The following is an 18709-nucleotide window of genomic DNA, read 5'->3' on the forward strand; positions in this document are numbered from 1 at the left end:
AACCGGTCTATGGGTATATATGCATTAGTCCCAAGCACCGCTAGCCATGTCTTAGTGTTCCTGCTATTGTCTCACTGTTCCCTCTATTTGCGTTGCTGCTGACGCCTTGCATCGCGAAATTTGCGAAATTTCTTCGTGGGACAGGACGCCATCGTTCCCACTAAGAAAGCTTCGCTTTAAAAAACGTAACTGCCAGTTTAAATGCCCAATGTGTCGTTTTCGTATCCCCGTTAATACGATCTGCATTAAAATGCGATGTTAACGTGGCCTGAGGCATGCTAGAAACTGTCGGGGAGACGAAATACAAGTTTAGTAGATTAAAGATACTATTTCGTCCTAGGGTTGCCACCTGACCGGTTTTGAACAGGCCCGACCGGTTTTTCACGCAGCGGGAAGGTTGCCGGTCGGTTCATAAAACCGGCTAACATTGGCCGGTTTTTTTGGCTATTATGCCGCGGTTATTTTTTATTTGGCCTTTTGTAAGCGTCAATACAGCGACTACGACAACAAATATGTTTCGACAAGCTGTACAAAGACACGCGAGCAGAGAAAATACGTGGCCGAGCGCGATTCCTGAGATGGAAGGGGACCAAAGGCAGGAACAACACAACGAAATGCCGCCGGCGCGGTCAGCAAGTGCGGTTGCTTTCAGTGCAGCACATTCAGACAAATAACCAAAATCTCAACCACTTTCAGTACAAACGTTACGTTGATTTCTCTGTAGGAAAACACTACAATAAATGGCATTGCGTGGCAAAAAAGAAAACGGGGCTCCTTTTTTTCAACACAAATTCAACCTTCTTCATACACCCCCCCCTTACCCCCACCCCCTCCCCCCCCCCCCCCCCCCCCCCCCCCCCCGAAGGGCCGATTTTTTTCTTCGGGAAAGGTGGCAACCCTATAAATTCGTCCCGATAGCAATACCACCACTTTTGGCGCCAATTTCAAACAAATAATGCGGATACAAATGTGGCAGATGAAGCAGTGTCAACTCCCTAGCCACTTTCAGGCGATTTTTCTATGACGTCACAGATTCTCTTTTGTACGATTGGCGGCGGTGGACCGAAGGACCCGCCCTGAAAGAAACATGACTGGGTGATTGTAGTGAAGTCTCTAGTTTCGCTTGATTGTATCGCTTGAATACTAACGAGCAGTGAACACACCGATAACTATGTCTTTAATGTTCCCTCTATTGCCTCCCTGCTCCCTGTATAGCGTTACTGCTGACGCCTTGTAGCGCGAAATTTGAATGTTTGTAATATTTCTTGCCTTTTCCTGGTTAAAACGAAAACGTCATTCGTTGCTGGAATTGGGCTGAATGGGTTACCAAAGGCTGGTTATTCCAGATTGAACGAAGTTGTATTTTGTCATCATGGTCCTTCAAGATTGAAACGTCAACGTTAAAATGGAAGAATACAAACTAAGGAAACAAACTGTCCAACTGTAACTGACATTACTCGAGTTTTATTGCATTTTTCTCTCCCGAAGATGGGTTTCGTGGACGTATACACCGATGCCAAGTGCTTGGAGAAGACTAGTTCCAGAAGACTATACCGTGGCCCCGCGTGAAGCGTTCTTCCTTCGGCTCGTACCCAGTCCTTCATTGACACGTGGTATCGGTGATTTCAGGCTCCGCTATTCTCGTTGCCCTGTCGATCGCCGATAAGGGGGTTGTTTGCATTCTTCTTCAGTCTAGATAAAGCATCCAGAAAGCTGTTTGCGCTGCTGAACAGCCTTTCGCGAGGTGCGCGTCCCTGCACTCGGCAGAAAGGGCTTCTCAAACACTTCACAACTAGGAAGCTCAGCAAGATTCCTAAAGTACTGTACAGACATCTCATTATCGATCGACCTTCCGTATTGAGCTTAGTTTGGTCTTTTCCGTCGATCGTGTGAACGATACGGTTCAGAGAGAGAGATAAAACATTTATTATCATGTCCAGCAGTTGTGGGGTGGGGAATGAAGGGATGGGGCGACGAGGTGTGTGGTGGACCTCCCCGCTACGGCCGCCTACTCACTGCGCGTCTCGGTGGAGACGGCGTTTTCGGCCGTTGCCGCGCGAGGATGTCCATCACCTGCCGGACCGTGCCGCGTTGATGGCCGATGTCGTCGCTTCTTATGGCGAGTGCCATGCTTGGTGGCATTGGGTCTTGGGTGTCTTCTGGGGGCCTGCAGTCCCATAAAAGATGTGGTGTTGTAGCCCTGGCTGCGTTGCAGTGTTGACAGTGGTCCGTCGGATAAACCGTGGGGCAGATGTGCTAGGCGAATACGGGGGTCCATATCGCTTCCGTTTGGAGTTGACGGAGTATCGTCGACTCCGCTCGTGGGAGGTCGGGGTGAGGGGACTCTTTTCACTAAGATTCTTACATAATGCCACTGAGGGGTGTTAATTTGATTGATTGATTGATTGATTGATTGATTGATTGATTGATTGATTGATTGATTGATTGATTGATTGATTGATTGATTGATTGATTGATTGATTGATTGATTGATTGATTGATTGTCAATGGCATCCCCTACGTAGTGAGTGATGGCCGTGTGTCATCTTACCAAAAAAGCTAATGTATCTATTTCTTCTGTAATGTACCATTCCTTCAATTATAGTGCATGCTGAGAAGTTTATGCATCTCCTCTTGCGGTGGGATCCGTAGTTAAAGCAGAAGGGCTACGCAGAAGCCTGCAAACCTATAGGGCATTTCTTTAATTTCCGTGAATCCCGCTTGGCTTTCTGAAAATAAAAGTTTTGTTCATTAAAAAGGCTGCTCTGTTCCGATGAAAGCACCTTTTTATCGCAAATTTCTAAGGAAATAATTGAGATATTAATGAAAAAGGATGTAGCGGTGGCGACTCCTCATGCACTTTCCGGCGATTTCGCTGCGACGTTACAGAATTTTGCTTGTGTGATCGTACGGAACCGCCAAGGAACATGTGTTACCAAAGGCTAGTTCTTTCAAGTTAAACAAGGCGGTATTTTGTCTTCGTGGTTCCTTTAAGAATACCCTGCAACACTTTTTTAAAACCTTTTTTTTTTTTTCTAAATCCTAAATGCTTTCACAACGTAGTCAAACAACACATACAGTACTTAGATTAGGGTGTCACAAAGTTCCTCAGCCAAAAATTACTGCTCTATGCTCATCAGAGAACTTCGAAACTTGCTCAACCGATTTTTCTCTCTTTCCCCGTCTTGGCGTTCTTCGAGCGCTCTAATGATGCCAGAGGTGTAGCAGCTATTTTCTGGCTTTTCTTCAGCTGCAGCAATGAACGCATTCGATAACCGCTTTAAAGAGAAAGCCGCTAAAGCAAAGCAGAAACAGTAGGCCTATCTGCTGCGACGAGCAAGTGACGCAGTGCCGCTCCGTGCTGGCGATAGGTATGTAGCAACGAAAAGGATTGCGGGACTCTGGTTACTGGTATAGCTTTCGCAGTCAAAGTCAAAAAAGTCAAAAAAGATTTTATTATAAATATAATGTTGAGTACATGGTCAGGATATACAGGAAGAGGTCCCGAAGTCACAGACTGCAACGGAACCTCATATAAAGATTGACATACGTGATTTTACAAAGCGCAGCAAACATAAGATTCGATGAAAAGGGTGTTTTTAGCGTAAATATTTAGGCCGTACGTTATTATTAGCAAGATTGTAGATGTACCCGCCGCGGTAGCTCAGTGGCTAAGGCGTTCCGCTGCTGAGCACGAGGTCACGGGTTCGATTCCCGGCCGCGGCGGCCGCTTTTCTGATGGAGGCGAAAAACAAAAACGCCAGTGCGTACGAGATTTCGGCGCACGTTAAAGATCTCCAGGTGGTCACAATTAATCCGGAGCCCTCCACTACGGCGCGCCTCATCGCCTGCGTTGCGTCGGCGCGTTAAAACCCTACAATCAATCAAGATTTTAGATATTCCATAAAATGCCAGTGAACATAAATATCAATACAGAAACACTCAAGTACAAATATCTAGAAAAATTGAAACAATGAAACAAGAAAATCAATTACTGCATATGTAAAACAGAGAAACGGTAGAAACGCTTCAAAAATAATTGTAATAATATTAATTTCGAAGTGAAAATGAGGAGAGAGCGGAGTGCATAATTTGAGTATCTTCTATTACTCAGCGCTATTCGTATCCGTGTCAATACATAGATATTACAAAAAATTATGAATTCTGTTTGAGGAGATGGCATTTCGCAGCACCTTTGAAAGAATGCAGTGTTTTCACTTTTTTTAATTTTCTTGGGAAGTGCATTACAAATGGTAAATGCAAAGAAATGGGCCGTTTGCTTACCGTAATTCGTTAGAAATTTAGGCACGCGAAGGAAAGAGTGAAAGCCATCATAGGAAACGCTGCAGAGTCCCTTTAAGGGACGCCAGAACGGTGCTAAATTTCGCAATATTCTTGGAGCACATTTTCGAATGCTGTGCCCGGATTTTGTCACTAAAATAGAGTGCGAGTTCGCGGCTGCGCCACGATATTCCAGCCTTCCGTTCCGAGCCCGCACCAGCGATAACGAAACCACTTGCTTCACATGTGGTGAACACGTGTGCACGCACACAGCAACCCCTCTCCCTCTCCGCACCCCTGGTTCCCAACAGCCAGCGTCTCGTTCTGCTTAGTTTGTCAGCCAGAACCCGCCTGCTCAAAATTAAGAAAACAAATTGAAAGTTGAAAGCTAAACTAAATGTAGACGCAGACGAGTAGTTTCGCATTACGAAAGCCCGTGTCTTCTTTTATTTGTTTTTTTTTTTTTCTGTGTGTGTGTGTTTTAAACTGGAAAGGAAAAGGCGTAGCGACGGGACGGAAACTAAACAAACAGAGAGCAAATACGGTGGCTGTTAGAGACTGGCGGGGGGGGTGGGAATAAGGACTGCTGTAGCGGGATAGCGCGCGCATGTGCAGATGGCTTGTTTGAGGAACGCGATACAATCTAAAAGACCCGTTTGTTTAGTGTCCGAAAGAGAGGAGAGAGGAGGGAAGAGAATGCACGCGTGAATGAATGAACGAGTTTGGCTATCAGTGGTCCGTGACGGCCTCAGCGGCGTCAGGAGCTTTCACGCAAGTGGCAACGGCGGCCATTTTGGTGTCTTTCAGTGTTGCCAGATCGCGGTTCTGCGGCCTCACCGCTGTCTTTGACGGGGTCATTTGTAAACAACAGGCGTACAAGGGCCAGCAGGACTAGCGTCACTAAATAAGGGCTTTTAGAGTACTTATTTAGTGACGCTAAGCAGGACAGGGGAAGATGAAGATCGTATCACGGCAGAGAACGAAGACAGAAGATCAAGACGGGAGTCCAAGAGGAGTCAACATTGAGCATTAGATTTCACCATCGAGGAAGCACTTAAACTGCATATATGTTTGAATATCAAGATCACATGTATGAAGAACGACATGCTGAGTCATAGCTGAGCTTTCAAATATTCGTTTAAAGATACCTCCCCCCTTGGCTTGGTTTCGCGTGATAGATCCCTCTTCTTTCTTCTTTCTTTCTTCTTTTCCTATCTCTTAAAAACTCTTTTTGACTTCGGTCCAGTTTGTTTATTATTAATTGGTGCCACCCGTGATACGTATGTGGTACGGGTTGGGCTTTTATTTTACTTTATATCCCTTTAGTTTGTCTGCCTGTCTGTCGAAGACGCAGCAACACGGCATCTTCGGATACACTTTTTCAGCTAAAATGCTGCGAAGCTCGTTATCTTTGATTCGCGTTCGGAACGACGTCAGTCGCGCGCAGCCGCAGAGCAGGGAGGACAAGGTAAGTCTATCACAGTTGGCCGGCAGAAATTGCAAAAACAACAAAATGGCGGCGCCCATGAACCGCTGCAGTGTAAACAAATGTCACGTGATGCGAACTGACCAATGATCACGACGGCGGCACGGAACAATAGGAGAAAATAGTGACGATACTCTGTAACCGTACCTAGTGGCACTAGTGGCACCGAAGCTCTGGATTATATACGTCGCGCAGTGTGAGGCCTCTGTCAAAGCCGGCAAATGCAATCAGCAGTTTCGTTTAGTGGACACCTGTAGACGGGGAAGGCCAGGGCGAAGGTTTGCTCTTGTTTTTAAAGGGCGAACGTACAGTAAACTCACCTTAAAACGGGGTGTTTGGAGTCATCATCATCATCATCATCATCATCATCATCATCATCATCATCATCATCATCATCTCCACCAGCCTATCTACGCCCACTGCAGGCGAAAGGCCTCTCCCACAGATCTCCAATTACCCCGGTCCTGTGCTAACTGCGACCAATTTATCCCCGCAAACTTCTTGGTCTCATCTGCCCATCCAACTTTCTGCCGCCCCCTGCCACGCTTGCCTTGTCTAGGGATTCACTCTGTTACCCTTAATGACCAACGGTTATTCTGCCTTCGCATTACATGCCCTGCCCACCTCCATTTCTTCTTCTTAATTTCTACTAATATGTCCGGAGTAGTAAACAGGAAACAGGCTTTGCTATAAGCGATACTTCGCTAAAGCGGATATGGCGTCCTTTCAATGCGCTGCAGAGGGGTCTGTTAAAAACTTTGAATAAAGCGAGATCTCGAACAAAGCGATATCCTAATAACGAGTGTTTATAACGAAGTCTTCGGGTCAGAAAACTGGTTCTGTTATCAGCGACACTTCGCTAAAATCGGAAATAATTCGCTCTAAAATCCCTGCAGTGGGGATTAGGAAACACTTCGAATAAAGCGATATTTCAAATAAAACGATTTCATTATAAGGAAGGTTTGCTTGCGTATTATGTATAATGTGTGGCAGGCGTTCTCGGTAGTAGTTAACGCCCCACTCCCTTTATTTAAAAGCGCGGATACACTTTTTCTCAAAATACCAGCCAATCTGGTCGGCAACTGCTTTTTACTAACCCCACTTCCCCTTCCTTCTCCGTGCTAGACCTGCTGCGTCCTGCAGGCGGACGGTGTTCACGCCATCAGCGGCTGGCTGTTCACGTGTTCGCGGCGTGGCCTTGAACCTTCTCGTATTTTAGATGTTTATGAAAAGAGATCTCCCGGCAGGCCAAAAGCGACGCGTCCTCTTTAACCTTGAGTGGCACATGAGCGGCTGTGTCACGTTCATTCTCTTCGTGACTTGCTTTTTGTTGTTGTCTCGTTCTCCGTCTTCCGGCTCACTTTCATGTTTTTTTGCACACGGACGCCACGAAAAGCCCCGACCAAAGAGAGGCTCACAGCTCCGCTGTAAAATCGGCAGCCCTGCTGGGTTCCAGCGTTTCCCCCCGGGACGACACTGTCCGGGTCTGCAGCCGCCCACGCCTGATAGAACCTCTCGTCAGGTGGCTCTCGTCATCATCGTTGTCACAATTTTTCCTGGAATAAAGTTTCATTCATTCATTCATTCATTCATTCATTCATTCATTCATTCATTCATTCATTCACGCTCATTCTTTCACTTTGGCTTTGAGTGGCGCTGTGGGTATAAAAATTCCTGGGGAACTTAAGTCTGCTTTCGTGCTTTGATAGCGAAGGTCCGACAATACTTATTAACAACTCCTTTGCTGCAATATCGTATTTACGTATTTTTCTTTGCTTTCGTTCTTTGTATTCTGGCGCGAGTTACTTTCACCGGCTTCTTTTCTGGCACACCGTGTTTCGTCTCTTTCTCCGCTTTCGTTCTTTATCCCCGAATTCATACCCGCCGCGGTGGCTCAGTGGCTAAGGCGTTGCGCTGCTGAGCACGAGGTCGCGGGTTCGATTCCCGGCCGCGGCGGCCGCTTTTCTGATGGAGGCGAAAAGCAAAAACGCCCGTGTGTACGAGATTTCGGCGCACGATAAAGATCCCCAGGTGGTCAAAATTAATCCGGAGCCCTCCACTACGGCGCGCCTCATCGCCTGCGTTGCGTCGGCGCGTTAAACCCCACAATCAATCAACCCCCGAATTCATAGACCTATCTTAAACTTAAGCAGCGAGCGTACTTCAAGAAGTCAGCTTCACTTACACCAGCAAGCAGACTGGCACACGCCACAGCTTCCCTAGAATCATGGTTCTGCACTTCTGATGGCCACCTGTTTAACTCACGTCATCACGTTCAGCTGCCGCGCCGCGCGCACTATTGTACAACTTCTAAGTTTCCAATGCACATTTTTGTGGAACGAGCAAATTATCCCCTCAGGGCTGCCTATTCATGGCCAATGGATATTTTCCAGTAGCGGTCTACTCATGCGCTACTCTCGCTCCCAGTGACCGATCCGCCATTTTTGGGGAGCAAAATGTAAACAAAACGACGCCATATTGGACTAGCCAGTTGCGAACGCCAAGCCAGTTGAGTGCTGCTCCGTTTTCTGAGCCATGAAAGCGGCTGACAGGTAGGCGCTACGGCTGCCATCGAAAAATTGCTGTGCCACGAAAACCATGCGTGGCGCCTGGGAAGTCTTCCTCAACTGCGCAAGGCAAGCGGAAAAAAAGGGGTGTGTTCTCCTATAATCCCCCAAGTGTGGTTCGGGCGGCCGCCGCAAGAGGGCTATGTTACTGGAAAAAGGTCCATTCTCTTAGTGGGTATATGCCACGAAGAAAGGAACAACCTTCGTTCTACCGCCAGCAAGCAACCAAGGTTCAAAGTGTTTTGCGGCGGCCATTTTCTGGACGGGATAACAACAACGGCTTTTCGCAGGACGGGGCGCTTAAAGGAGCCATGAAGACAAAATACAAGTTGTCTTTATTAAAAAGACGGCTTAGTCCCGATAACAATGATACCAATATCATCGCAATCTTCGAACAAATAACGGAGATATTAAAGAAAACGTGTGAAGCCGTGGCGACCCCCTAGCCAATTTCCCGCAACTTTTCTATCACGTCACGGAACCTTGTTTGTGCGATTGGCGGCCGCCTAACTGACCTGTCGCGATGACACATGACTGGACGTCTGTAATGGGGCCTCTGCTTCCATTTGACCGCATCACTTGAATGCTAACGTGCAGATAACGCACAGAAAATTATGTTTTATTGTTGGCCCGTATGACGTCATCCTTGCTCATAACACGTCACTGTGGCGCAAAATTTGAAAGTTTTTAAATACATACTTCTTGCTCTTTTTTCGTTAAAAAAACATCTTTCGGGGCTGTAATGGAGCTGAGTGAGATACTGAATCCTAGTTGTTTCAAATTACACGAAGTTGTATTTTCTCTTCATGACTCCTTTAAGGCTTTCGCCTTATACGCAGACCATTAGAGCGTGTGTTTTGGCGCAGCACCACTACATGCGCGTAAGAGCGTTACGTGACACGCTTCTGGCCACGGCATGGCTTCGTTGCGTGGGCACATGGCAACAGCGTTGCGAAGCCGGCAACGGAGACGCTGCGCCCGGGGGGTTGCGAAATCGCTCGGGGAGGAACGATATATGAGGAGAAAGAGGGGTACGGAGTCGAAAAAAAAAACAGAAAAAAAAAACAGCGACACAGGAAAATGAAGGAGCGAACCGAACGATAAAAAAGGGGAGACAAACTAAACCAATATAAAAGCAGCGTGGAATGGGCGAAGGTGGGGGGCGACAGAAGAGGCCTTGAGAAACGCGGAAATGCGAAACGACGACGACAGCCGTTCTCTCTGTCCCTCTTCTTTCGATGCGCGAAGGAACGGGGCTCGGTGGATAAAGAAGAAAGGAAAGAGAAGCGAAGAGGGAAATAGCCACAACGCCAACTACAACTCGCCTCCTCGGAGGAACAAAACAAAAGAGGGAGCGAAGCCGCTTGGTTCTCCCGTCCTCCCTTGTCTCTCTTTTTTGAGCCTTTCTTTCGTTTGTCCGTTTATTATTCCAGTTATTATTAGAGAGCGTTTAACCGCACCGGCGGAGAGGGGGGACACCGTTTTCGTCAGAGCCCACAAGTCGACGCCGCAGTCTTCAATCGTTTTTCAGTTGCCACGTTTTTATACCTTGTTTTTTTTCTAACGAGTTGCCCCAGCCGTCGGGCAGTTCGTGCCTCCCAAAAACCTATTCTTGTTTGTTTGTTTCTTTCTCTCTTTCTTTTGCAGCGATTTTGCCTTCTTGCCCTCTGTATCAAGAGCGGGGAAGGCCCCCCTGTCTTGCACGTGACAGTAGGCCTGAACGCAAGAAACATAAATTTGGGCCGTAAGATTTTCCTATTTTATTTCTTGACTTCATCTCCTCCCTCCTCCTTCTGTTATTTCTTCTTTTTTGGATCACGTTGCTTCTGCTTTTCCATTAACTGTGTCTTGGTTTTTCTTTTTTGCAAGCTTAACTGCATTACGTTCAGCGCACGGGCCAAAGTAGCAGGGCGATGTTGCTGCGAAAAGACTGAATAGGAGGAGAAAACGGGGGAGTGGGGCGGGGAGGCGCTGTAGGAGCTGAGAATAATAACCGGGTAGGAAATAAAATTGGTGGGGGAGCTGACAGAAAGAAAGATTAGCCCAACGATGCGGGAAGCGGCGAAGAAAGAGAAAGAAAAAAAAAGAACAGCAGCGGCACAAAAGCGGAGCCCTGCGGGACTCCTCCGAAGGGGGGAAGGGGAGGGGACAGCAGACAGTACTGGGTCAGGCAGCAAAAGCGGCAGCGGAGACAGCGAGGCGCTGCAACTACCCCTCTTTCTCCTCCGTCGTCATGTTGCGCAGTAGCGTATAAGGGGAGGAACGGCTGGAAACGCTGATTGGTTAACAGAAATCAACGCTCAAGAAGGCGATCCGTCTCCCTAGGCGACCCAGGGTGCCTAGGGAACCAAAAAAGGTCCCCAGAAAGGTCCCTGGCCGTACGGCGGCGCCACCGCGCTGCGGCCGCGAACGAGCCGAGCCTGCCGGCCTGCCGGTCGGTTCATTCATTCGGCTCCGGTGCTTGCGGCGGGCGGGTGCACGTCGTGCTGCTCGCCGGTGCCCGCTTTTTTGGCGCGAAAATTGCTTTGTCATCGCCCGTCGGAACGAAATCGTGGTTCTGCAGGAAACGCACAGCAATCTCAAGGTAAGCAGTACATATTCCCGGCAAAAGGGTTTTGCCCCCCCCCCTTTTTTTTTTTTTTTTCCAGCTGCAGCAGGTGCACGACGTGCTGCTCGCCAGTGCCCCTTTTTTGGCGCGAAAGCCCATCGGAACGAAATTATGGTTCTGCCGGAAACGCACAACAATCTCAAGGTAAGCAGTACATATTCCCGTCGAAAGGGTTTTGTGTTTTGCCTTTTTTTTTTTTTTTTTCAGCTGCAGCAAAACGTGCCACCCCATGGCACGCCGTGATGGTTTTCGCGCGCTGAGCCTGAGCCGCAAGGACGGAGGTAAAGTAAAGCCTGCGCAGCAGTGATCTGCTAAAAAATGGACGTTGCGCGTGAAGCTGGTGGCAGTTATCTTTTGTTCTTTTCAAGGTGCAGCACGTGGCGTTCCATCGGCGGCCGCAGGGGACCGCAAGAATCCAAAAACCTAGGACGGAGGTAAAGTAAAGCCTGCGCAGCAACGATCTGCTTAAAAATGGACGTTGTGCCTGGACCTGGTGGCGGTGATCTCTTGTTCTTTGCAGGGTGTAGCACGTGGCCTTCCATCGGCGGCCGCAGGGGACCGCAAGAATCCAAAAACCTAGGACGGAGGTAAAGTAAAGCCTGCGCAGCAACGATATGCTTAAAAATTGACGTTGTGCGTGGACCTGGCGGCGGTGATCTTTTGTTCTTTTCCAGGTGTAGCACGTGGCGTTCCATCGGCGGCCTCAGGGGACCGCAAAAATCTAAAAACCAAGGTAAGGCACGCTATGCTGCTGCAAACTGACCATGGCATTGTGAACGAAGTTTTTTTTTTTTTTTTTGCGTGGAGCTGGTGGCGGTGATAATTCTTCTTTTCAAGGTATAGCACGTGGCGTTCCCTAAGCAGCCCCAGCGAAGGACCGCAAAAATCCGAAAACAAAGTTAAGCCACACAGCAGCCCGCGCTGCTGGAAACTCCTGTGTGTACACAATATTGTTTTTGTTTTATTGCTTTCCTTCCCTTTCAAGGTGCCACCTGGAGTACGGCTATCACCCCAGCAACTGGTATTACGCGCAACAAAATTCTGGAAAGCAGGCTGAAAACTGGCGATTTAGGCAAAGTGGCACTTTTGTTAGTCGGAATGAATTTGTGTGTTTGCTTGTTTGGTGTACTTGAGAACAATAAATCTGTCAAGTGCTTATCTGTGGTCTTTCCTTCGTGGTATGATGAGCCCCACTGGGGGTTTATATGTTCCACATATAATTATGACAGTCAGAAGAGGCAGTTCACTCCCGCAAGAACTTATGAGCTGCTGCAATGCTTTTTTTTTTTGCCTAATTTAATCTTACCAACAAACGAGCTATTGCGCTTCCGTTTCTATCCCATGGCCCCCGGCCAGCTCTATATGGGATAAACATGGCAAGGAAAAATAATGCCAGCTGCACTTTATTCTGGCACAGAAGGATGGCTGCAGGCATGCTGTTACCGTGTGAACTTCATGCTAGCATTATGGCAGAGCTATCGAATGAAACCAGATGCCCCACTGCAATAATGCAATCGCTTGTTGGTGGCTTGCAACTTCACCTAGTCCCTGTGGTGTCCCGAACAGAGCACAAAAACGTAGCTGGCAAGCCACCCCCCCTTTTATTTAAATTCTTTTGTTCAATAAGAGGTTTTCATTGAACATGTCGAACCTAAAACATCATCTTGGTGCACAACCTAGCGGTACTTCAGTCGCAACACGTACCTGATCGTGCAAAGCGCATGCCACACAAGCTCATAGCATGTGGTTGTTGCATTGACGACTTAAACACAAATCCTTGGAGTTAATTTAGCCATCTGTGATGAATGCAGAATTGGCAATGTTTCATAGCACTGTTTGACATAGAATTTGCAAGCTTCGTGTTATAACGAGTCTTTTTTGGGAAGCTTGCCATTAAATGACCTGCCATCAGATACCAAGATGCATGACTGAGTATGCTAATAACTGCAGAGGAGCATTTCTAGCCAAAATGCTTGCATCTGCCCATATAACCTCACACCTCTTTTTTGTTGTCATTAGTTTTTAACACTGAGTAGTAGACACCCTCCTTCATGTGTTGTGTTTTCATTCCTGCTGGCACATTGCCAGGCACCGTGCCCCAACAAGGGCAGTTTAACGTTATCTTGCACACTCCGAAAAGGCCAACCTGGCACATTTACTGGCTCCACTGTCCAAATGCGATAAGAAGTGAATGCTAAGCATCAATGGAAATTTACCCGCCTCAGTGGCTAGGGCGTTGTGCAGCTGAGCACGAGGTCATGGGTTTGATTCCCGGCCGCCGCCGCCGCTTTTCTGATGGAGGCAATAAGCAAAAATGCCCGTGTGCACAAGATTTCGGCGCACGTTCAAAATCCCCAGGTGGTCAAAATTAATCCGGAGCCCTTCACTACGGCATGCCTTATCGCCTGTGTTGCGTCGGCGCATTAAACCCTTTAATCAATCAAATCAATGGAAATTTTTTGCGGTATCACAAATTGGCTTTCTTGAACATTCACGGTTGAGCACTGCCTGCTGTTGGATGGTACTTTTAACAAAGATAATGTTGATGCATACTGAAACACAATGCTCCAGTTCTGCTGTAATTATATATTGAACAAGTAAAAGGAGTTTTGGGTGATACAGAACGCCCAGGCTGACATATCTTGTCACTGACAGTACAGTAGGCTCTCACTAACTCGAAGTCACTTAATTGGAAGTAATGTGCTGGTTCCGGCAATTTTACATGCAATTCCACGGAAGAAATTGCTCGATAATTTGAAGCTAGAACCCATTATATTAGTTAATTGGAAGTTATATTGAATAGAAACATCAAGGTGACTGTCATTTCTCGATAAAAAACCATTTTCAAGTGTCGAAACAGCGCCCTAATTGTTCTCTACTGATGTCGGTGCCATCACAACTAAGGTAGTGCACTGTTGATAAAGCAGCAGGCTAGTTCAGACTCGCGCCAATGTTCACATCTCTTGTGAGGCCCTCAACCTTCTTTGTTTCTCACAGCACTGTGTGAGCAGTTAGGTGAACATTTGAGGCTTTGATTTTAGCGATAAGTCTGCACTACCATGACAACCCATGACATATAAGCTCCACTTCACAACAAAAGTCAATATTCTGAACGAAATGAAAAAGAGATCGATTTGCGGACTAATGACAATGCTGTTCAGGTGCATTTTGTTCAATTGAATTGTGGTCCCTGTGGACTTCGTATTATTGGGAGTCAACTGTGCCTTCAAGCGTGAAAGCAGTACTGAAGCTGGATGTTTGCTTCTAGGTGTGCTCAGACAATAAAACATACAACATATGCGTTGTAAAACACCTATATACGCTCTTTGACTAGAGCTTCTTGAATTCAATTATCAAATCAAAACTTTATTTTATAGGAGTGAAAGTGAGGGAACAGGAATTACGAGAAGGCACATTGACTTCTAATTTTTGTTCATGTCACAAGTATGTGATGCTTTCTTCCTCAAGTTATTGAACATGCATTTTACGTGCATTTCTTTTCTTTCTGAATCTTGAACTGTGAGGAGACTTTGTCCATGACTGCTGTCTACGAGAAGGGTCACGCACCCCTTAAGCCATCAATGAATGGCTTTCTTGCTTGGCTCCCTTTCACCGTATAGGGATGAACAAGTACAGAAGTGAAAGGAAATCCAGTTTTGGCCACGTAGACAGGAATCTTCCCATCTGTTTTTCACATCCTTTCAAGTCAATACAGCTGATTCTGGAACTTCCCCCGTGAAATCGTTTGCCGGTTAAAAAAACAACGCCTTCTCACACAGCTATCGACAGCTGAAACAGTCGAAGAGGATGAAACGCCTAGTCTCAATGCAGCATGCACAACTGTAGGCTGTTTTTTTCTTTTCTCTTGTGATGCTGAAGCATTTCTGGGTATCGTACTTATCAAAAGGTTAAATTTATGCCTCTGCATCCGCACGTATCTCTTGGTACCAAATCAGAAGGGGCATCATCCCATTCTTTACATGAGTATTGCACTCCACACCGAATGATTTCTGTGCCTCATAAGAGAAGGGTCATGATCTCTCTGCTCATTCTGTTCTTCACGCTACCGATGAGCAATATCAAGAGAATTCCACTCTTCACATAAGTGAGGAACAAGACGAAGCACCATTGTTTACCACAAAAAGCAAGATCCTGCTCCTCAATTCCTTCCTTGATCATACTAGCAAGGAGTTGGGTAAAATGCAAAGTCCATCATGAGGAGCAGTTCAACTCTTTAATGGTCAGCCTCGAATAACAAACAAAAGGCAAGGAAATGAAGGGATGATATGCACCATGCAACACCGTGCACGGCTCTGTTTTTTCTCCTTTTGTCTGAGTCTTCAGGCTGACTGTCGTAGAATTCAACATGTAACAATTAACTGGCTCAGATTCTTCCTATTTGATGCTGAGAAGGGAATCCCACTCATCACACGATAAATCATTGTTAAACACCACTGTTCACCAAATGAGCGTAGCATCATGATCCTGCTCTTCAATTATGATCCCCAAGTTAATGAGTAGTAGTATACCTCACACCAACTAAAGATGTTTCTTAACTTCCTGCCTTTTTTTATCCTTTGTATATTACAATTTCTTATCTTTACTACCTAGTTCATCATACAATTGTTATGGCCCTAGACATGGTCCTTCACAAGTGGTTGCAGCTGTGGGACCGCATCATTCACAATAAAAAAAAAAAAACTCTGACGAAAGTGGAGCAAGTTTAACAGTACAATCAAGGTGCGCAAATGCTGTTTAATTGCCTATTGTGTAAGCGCTGCAACGGTGCCTTCTGTTTGAACTCAAACTGGCTGGAACGTAATATCAACTAGTGTTTGGAATTACTTCTAATGAATATGGGAAATAAAAAATGCAAATATGCTAACAATGCTGGTAAAAAAGTTAAGCTGCTTTGTCTGAGAATGACAATTCCTAAAGCTAATATTTGTAAAATTAAGGGGCCAGGTGTTATCCCCGAGCAAAACCTATCTGCTGGGACCATATAAAACAAAACTAGTTCCAATTTGGACCCACGTCGTTCAGATGCTTGTTTGACCTGGTGCCTGGACTCCCAGACGGAGCCATTTTTAGATGAAAGGAGAGCCAGTGACTCCTAAATAGTTTGGACATCGAATGAACCGAGAACAGGGACAGTTGGTAGCATACAACAACCACCGCTCCCACCGATTTCCAGAAAGTCGGCTTCGCTTCGTGCACGAATGCATCGATCGGAAGCTATCGCTCGCTCATCGCTCGCGACGCTTATAATGTATTAGTAATGACACTGTAACTCACCAACCTAGCCTCCCCCCGTCCTCCCTCGTCTTAGCAGTGTGCAATGCAAGCTTTTTACAAATTCAAAAAGCGTCTGGACAGGATGATCGAGTTTGCTTTGTTCAGTTTAAACTTCCTTGACTCATTTTGAAGCTGATGACCTTCAGTGGTCGCCGTGCATCGTAATTTCGAGAGGTATAAACAGTGTACAGAATACCGCCTTCATTCCTAGCTATTAGGTGAAAAAATAAACTATCGGCTGTGGTACTGGGGGCGCTGAGTAAACACACGTGTTTTAAGCCTAACGCAAAAAAATGAATAATAACATTTCCGTTTCTGCATACATCCCACCCCAAAGGAGCGTCAAGCGTGCTCTGCACATCGCTTTCCAAGTTTTGGGGTTCCTATGAGCTGACACGACACTTTTCATCAGCATTTCCGACTTTTCGTCAACAAGCACGGAGCGCGCACGTGTTTGCTTTGTATTTTATTCGATTGCCTCAGCAAAATAAGCCCCAGTTCTGCATAATTCTTCTATTTTTGGGGCGAAAGATGAGCCGTACTACCGACCGCTATTAAAACGTGATAAAAGGGCCAGATGGCAAAACATCAGCATTTCAAAACATACCTCAGTTACCAACGTACATGCATGGTTGCGCATATATTCCTTAAAATCATGATACGAGAGTTTGTCCCATGATGCACATCGTGGGGCTCAAGTGCACCAAATACAATTGCAGCAAAAAGAAAGCTCCAAAATCTTCTACTCAGATAAAAATAAAGTGTAAATGCTAAACGGTAAGAGCTAGCTTAGCTCTTGCATAGCCTGCATAGCTTGCATTCGGCGTTATGTTTGAACATGAGTGGATTAATTAGGAAGTTTCAACTTAAAAAGTGTGCTATATATGCTTCTCGCTAGCTATTTTATAAGCTAATTCAGTTTAAGGCACAATCTGTGTGCTTTGTGGATGTGTAATTGATTGTTACCTCATCCTGTTTATCCCACTGATGTCAGCAAAATGCGATTCTCTATACATACCAAAAACTATGCAAACAATTTATAGCAAGGAGGACTATATTATAATCCTTGTAAGATAAGTTTGATTAAAAGCACCACGATTCAATTTGCTAATTTACAGACAAGGGCAGCTATGTGCAAATGCTGCTGCTCTATGGAGGGAACCACCTGGGTCTCTCACCACAGCAAATCGATCACTGTCACCTATGGATGTGAGTAAAAAAAGTGTGGAGGGGGGAGGCAAACCGAGGCACCAAACCCCCTGTGTTACCAAAAATAAGACATGTAATAACATAAATTGCTTCCCTCTTCACAGGGAACTGATACAGGTGCTCTGTGCCACGAAAGCTACCAGATTACATTTAAACAATGCTACAGTTATTGCAATATTTTGCTTTTATTTAGAGGTTTACTTATTTAGACACCATTTATTTGAGGTACGTAATACATGTTCACGTATTATGACATGCACTATCAGGTAACGCGTATGAAAATGTGACCGCAGTCTTGGGATCAAACTAAGGGAGTTTTATGCGATGAAGCCAGGTACAGGCTATGAGGCATGCCTCAGTAAAGTGCTAGAGATATCGCAGTATTGGATGACAACTGTACTGTTGACCATGATGCATTATGCTTTTGCTGAAATAGGTTCGCACTTTTTTGCTGAGTTACTTTCAGTTTCTTTCAGTTAGTCCATCAACTGATCAATCAACCGAACATAAACTCAGGGGTTTACTACCTTGAACATATAAGTAAACTGTAGAGTTGATTTTAAGTGAGTTACTTTAACCGAGTTAAAATTGATTTTAAGTGTGTTCAGTGCACTACGTTCCTTTTGCACAGATGTAAAATATACATTGAGATCATGACCTATGAAGCCAGTCATGGTGAATGTGCTATGAAACTGCAGTCATAAAATATGCCTTATATTTTATTTGCATACAGTTCCCAGTACGGCTACTCACAGCATCTGTACATATTCTGAGTACGCATTTGCTTGATATAGAAGGCATAATTTATAATTTGCCTTGTAAAGTCCCAAAGAAAATGGTACGCTGCAGAGTTTCCTTTAAAAATTCTTACAATCTCTTAGGATGGCCATAACCACCATCATGGGGGTATTCTCAATGACAGTAAGACGTTTCTGCAGGGAAGTGTTATTTCTGAAGAATGCAGCAGCATAGCGAAACTAGAAAACACTAGTGTGACTTTAGACGATACGAAGCTCATAATATTTGTGCAAGTTTCCCTGAAAGATGGCCCTCAGTCAGCAGTGATGAGCTTCCAATCGACAACCTAAACTCTTCTGTGACGCTGCAGTAAAACTATAATTGTGTGACAATTCAGCTTCCACTCATTCAGGATATTTCAGACTAAAGCCCCTACTTTGAAGTGAAGCAAATTGCACTTTTCTTCTGGTCAGGCATGAAGAGAACAGTATATATACTCACTCATTTCATATGCAAGTATGAACT

At 45.7% G+C, this 18709-nt stretch overlaps 1 long non-coding RNA gene across 1 annotated transcript; it reads left to right on the plus strand.

The window, feature by feature from the left end:
* The first annotated feature begins 11229 nt into the window (after positions 1-11229).
* LOC144143520 (uncharacterized) lies at positions 11230-12100 on the plus strand. Its single transcript, XR_013317110.1, has 2 exons — positions 11230-11376; positions 11463-12100. It is a non-coding gene; the product is annotated as an uncharacterized LOC144143520 (long non-coding RNA).
* Positions 12101-18709: the final 6609 nt, after the last annotated feature.

This window comes from Haemaphysalis longicornis, unplaced genomic scaffold (assembly GCF_048455015.1).
Source record: "Haemaphysalis longicornis isolate Haplotype H1 unplaced genomic scaffold, Haemaphysalis longicornis Haplotype H1 scaffold_6, whole genome shotgun sequence".
NCBI classification, from domain to species: Eukaryota; Metazoa; Arthropoda; class Arachnida; order Ixodida; family Ixodidae; genus Haemaphysalis; species Haemaphysalis longicornis.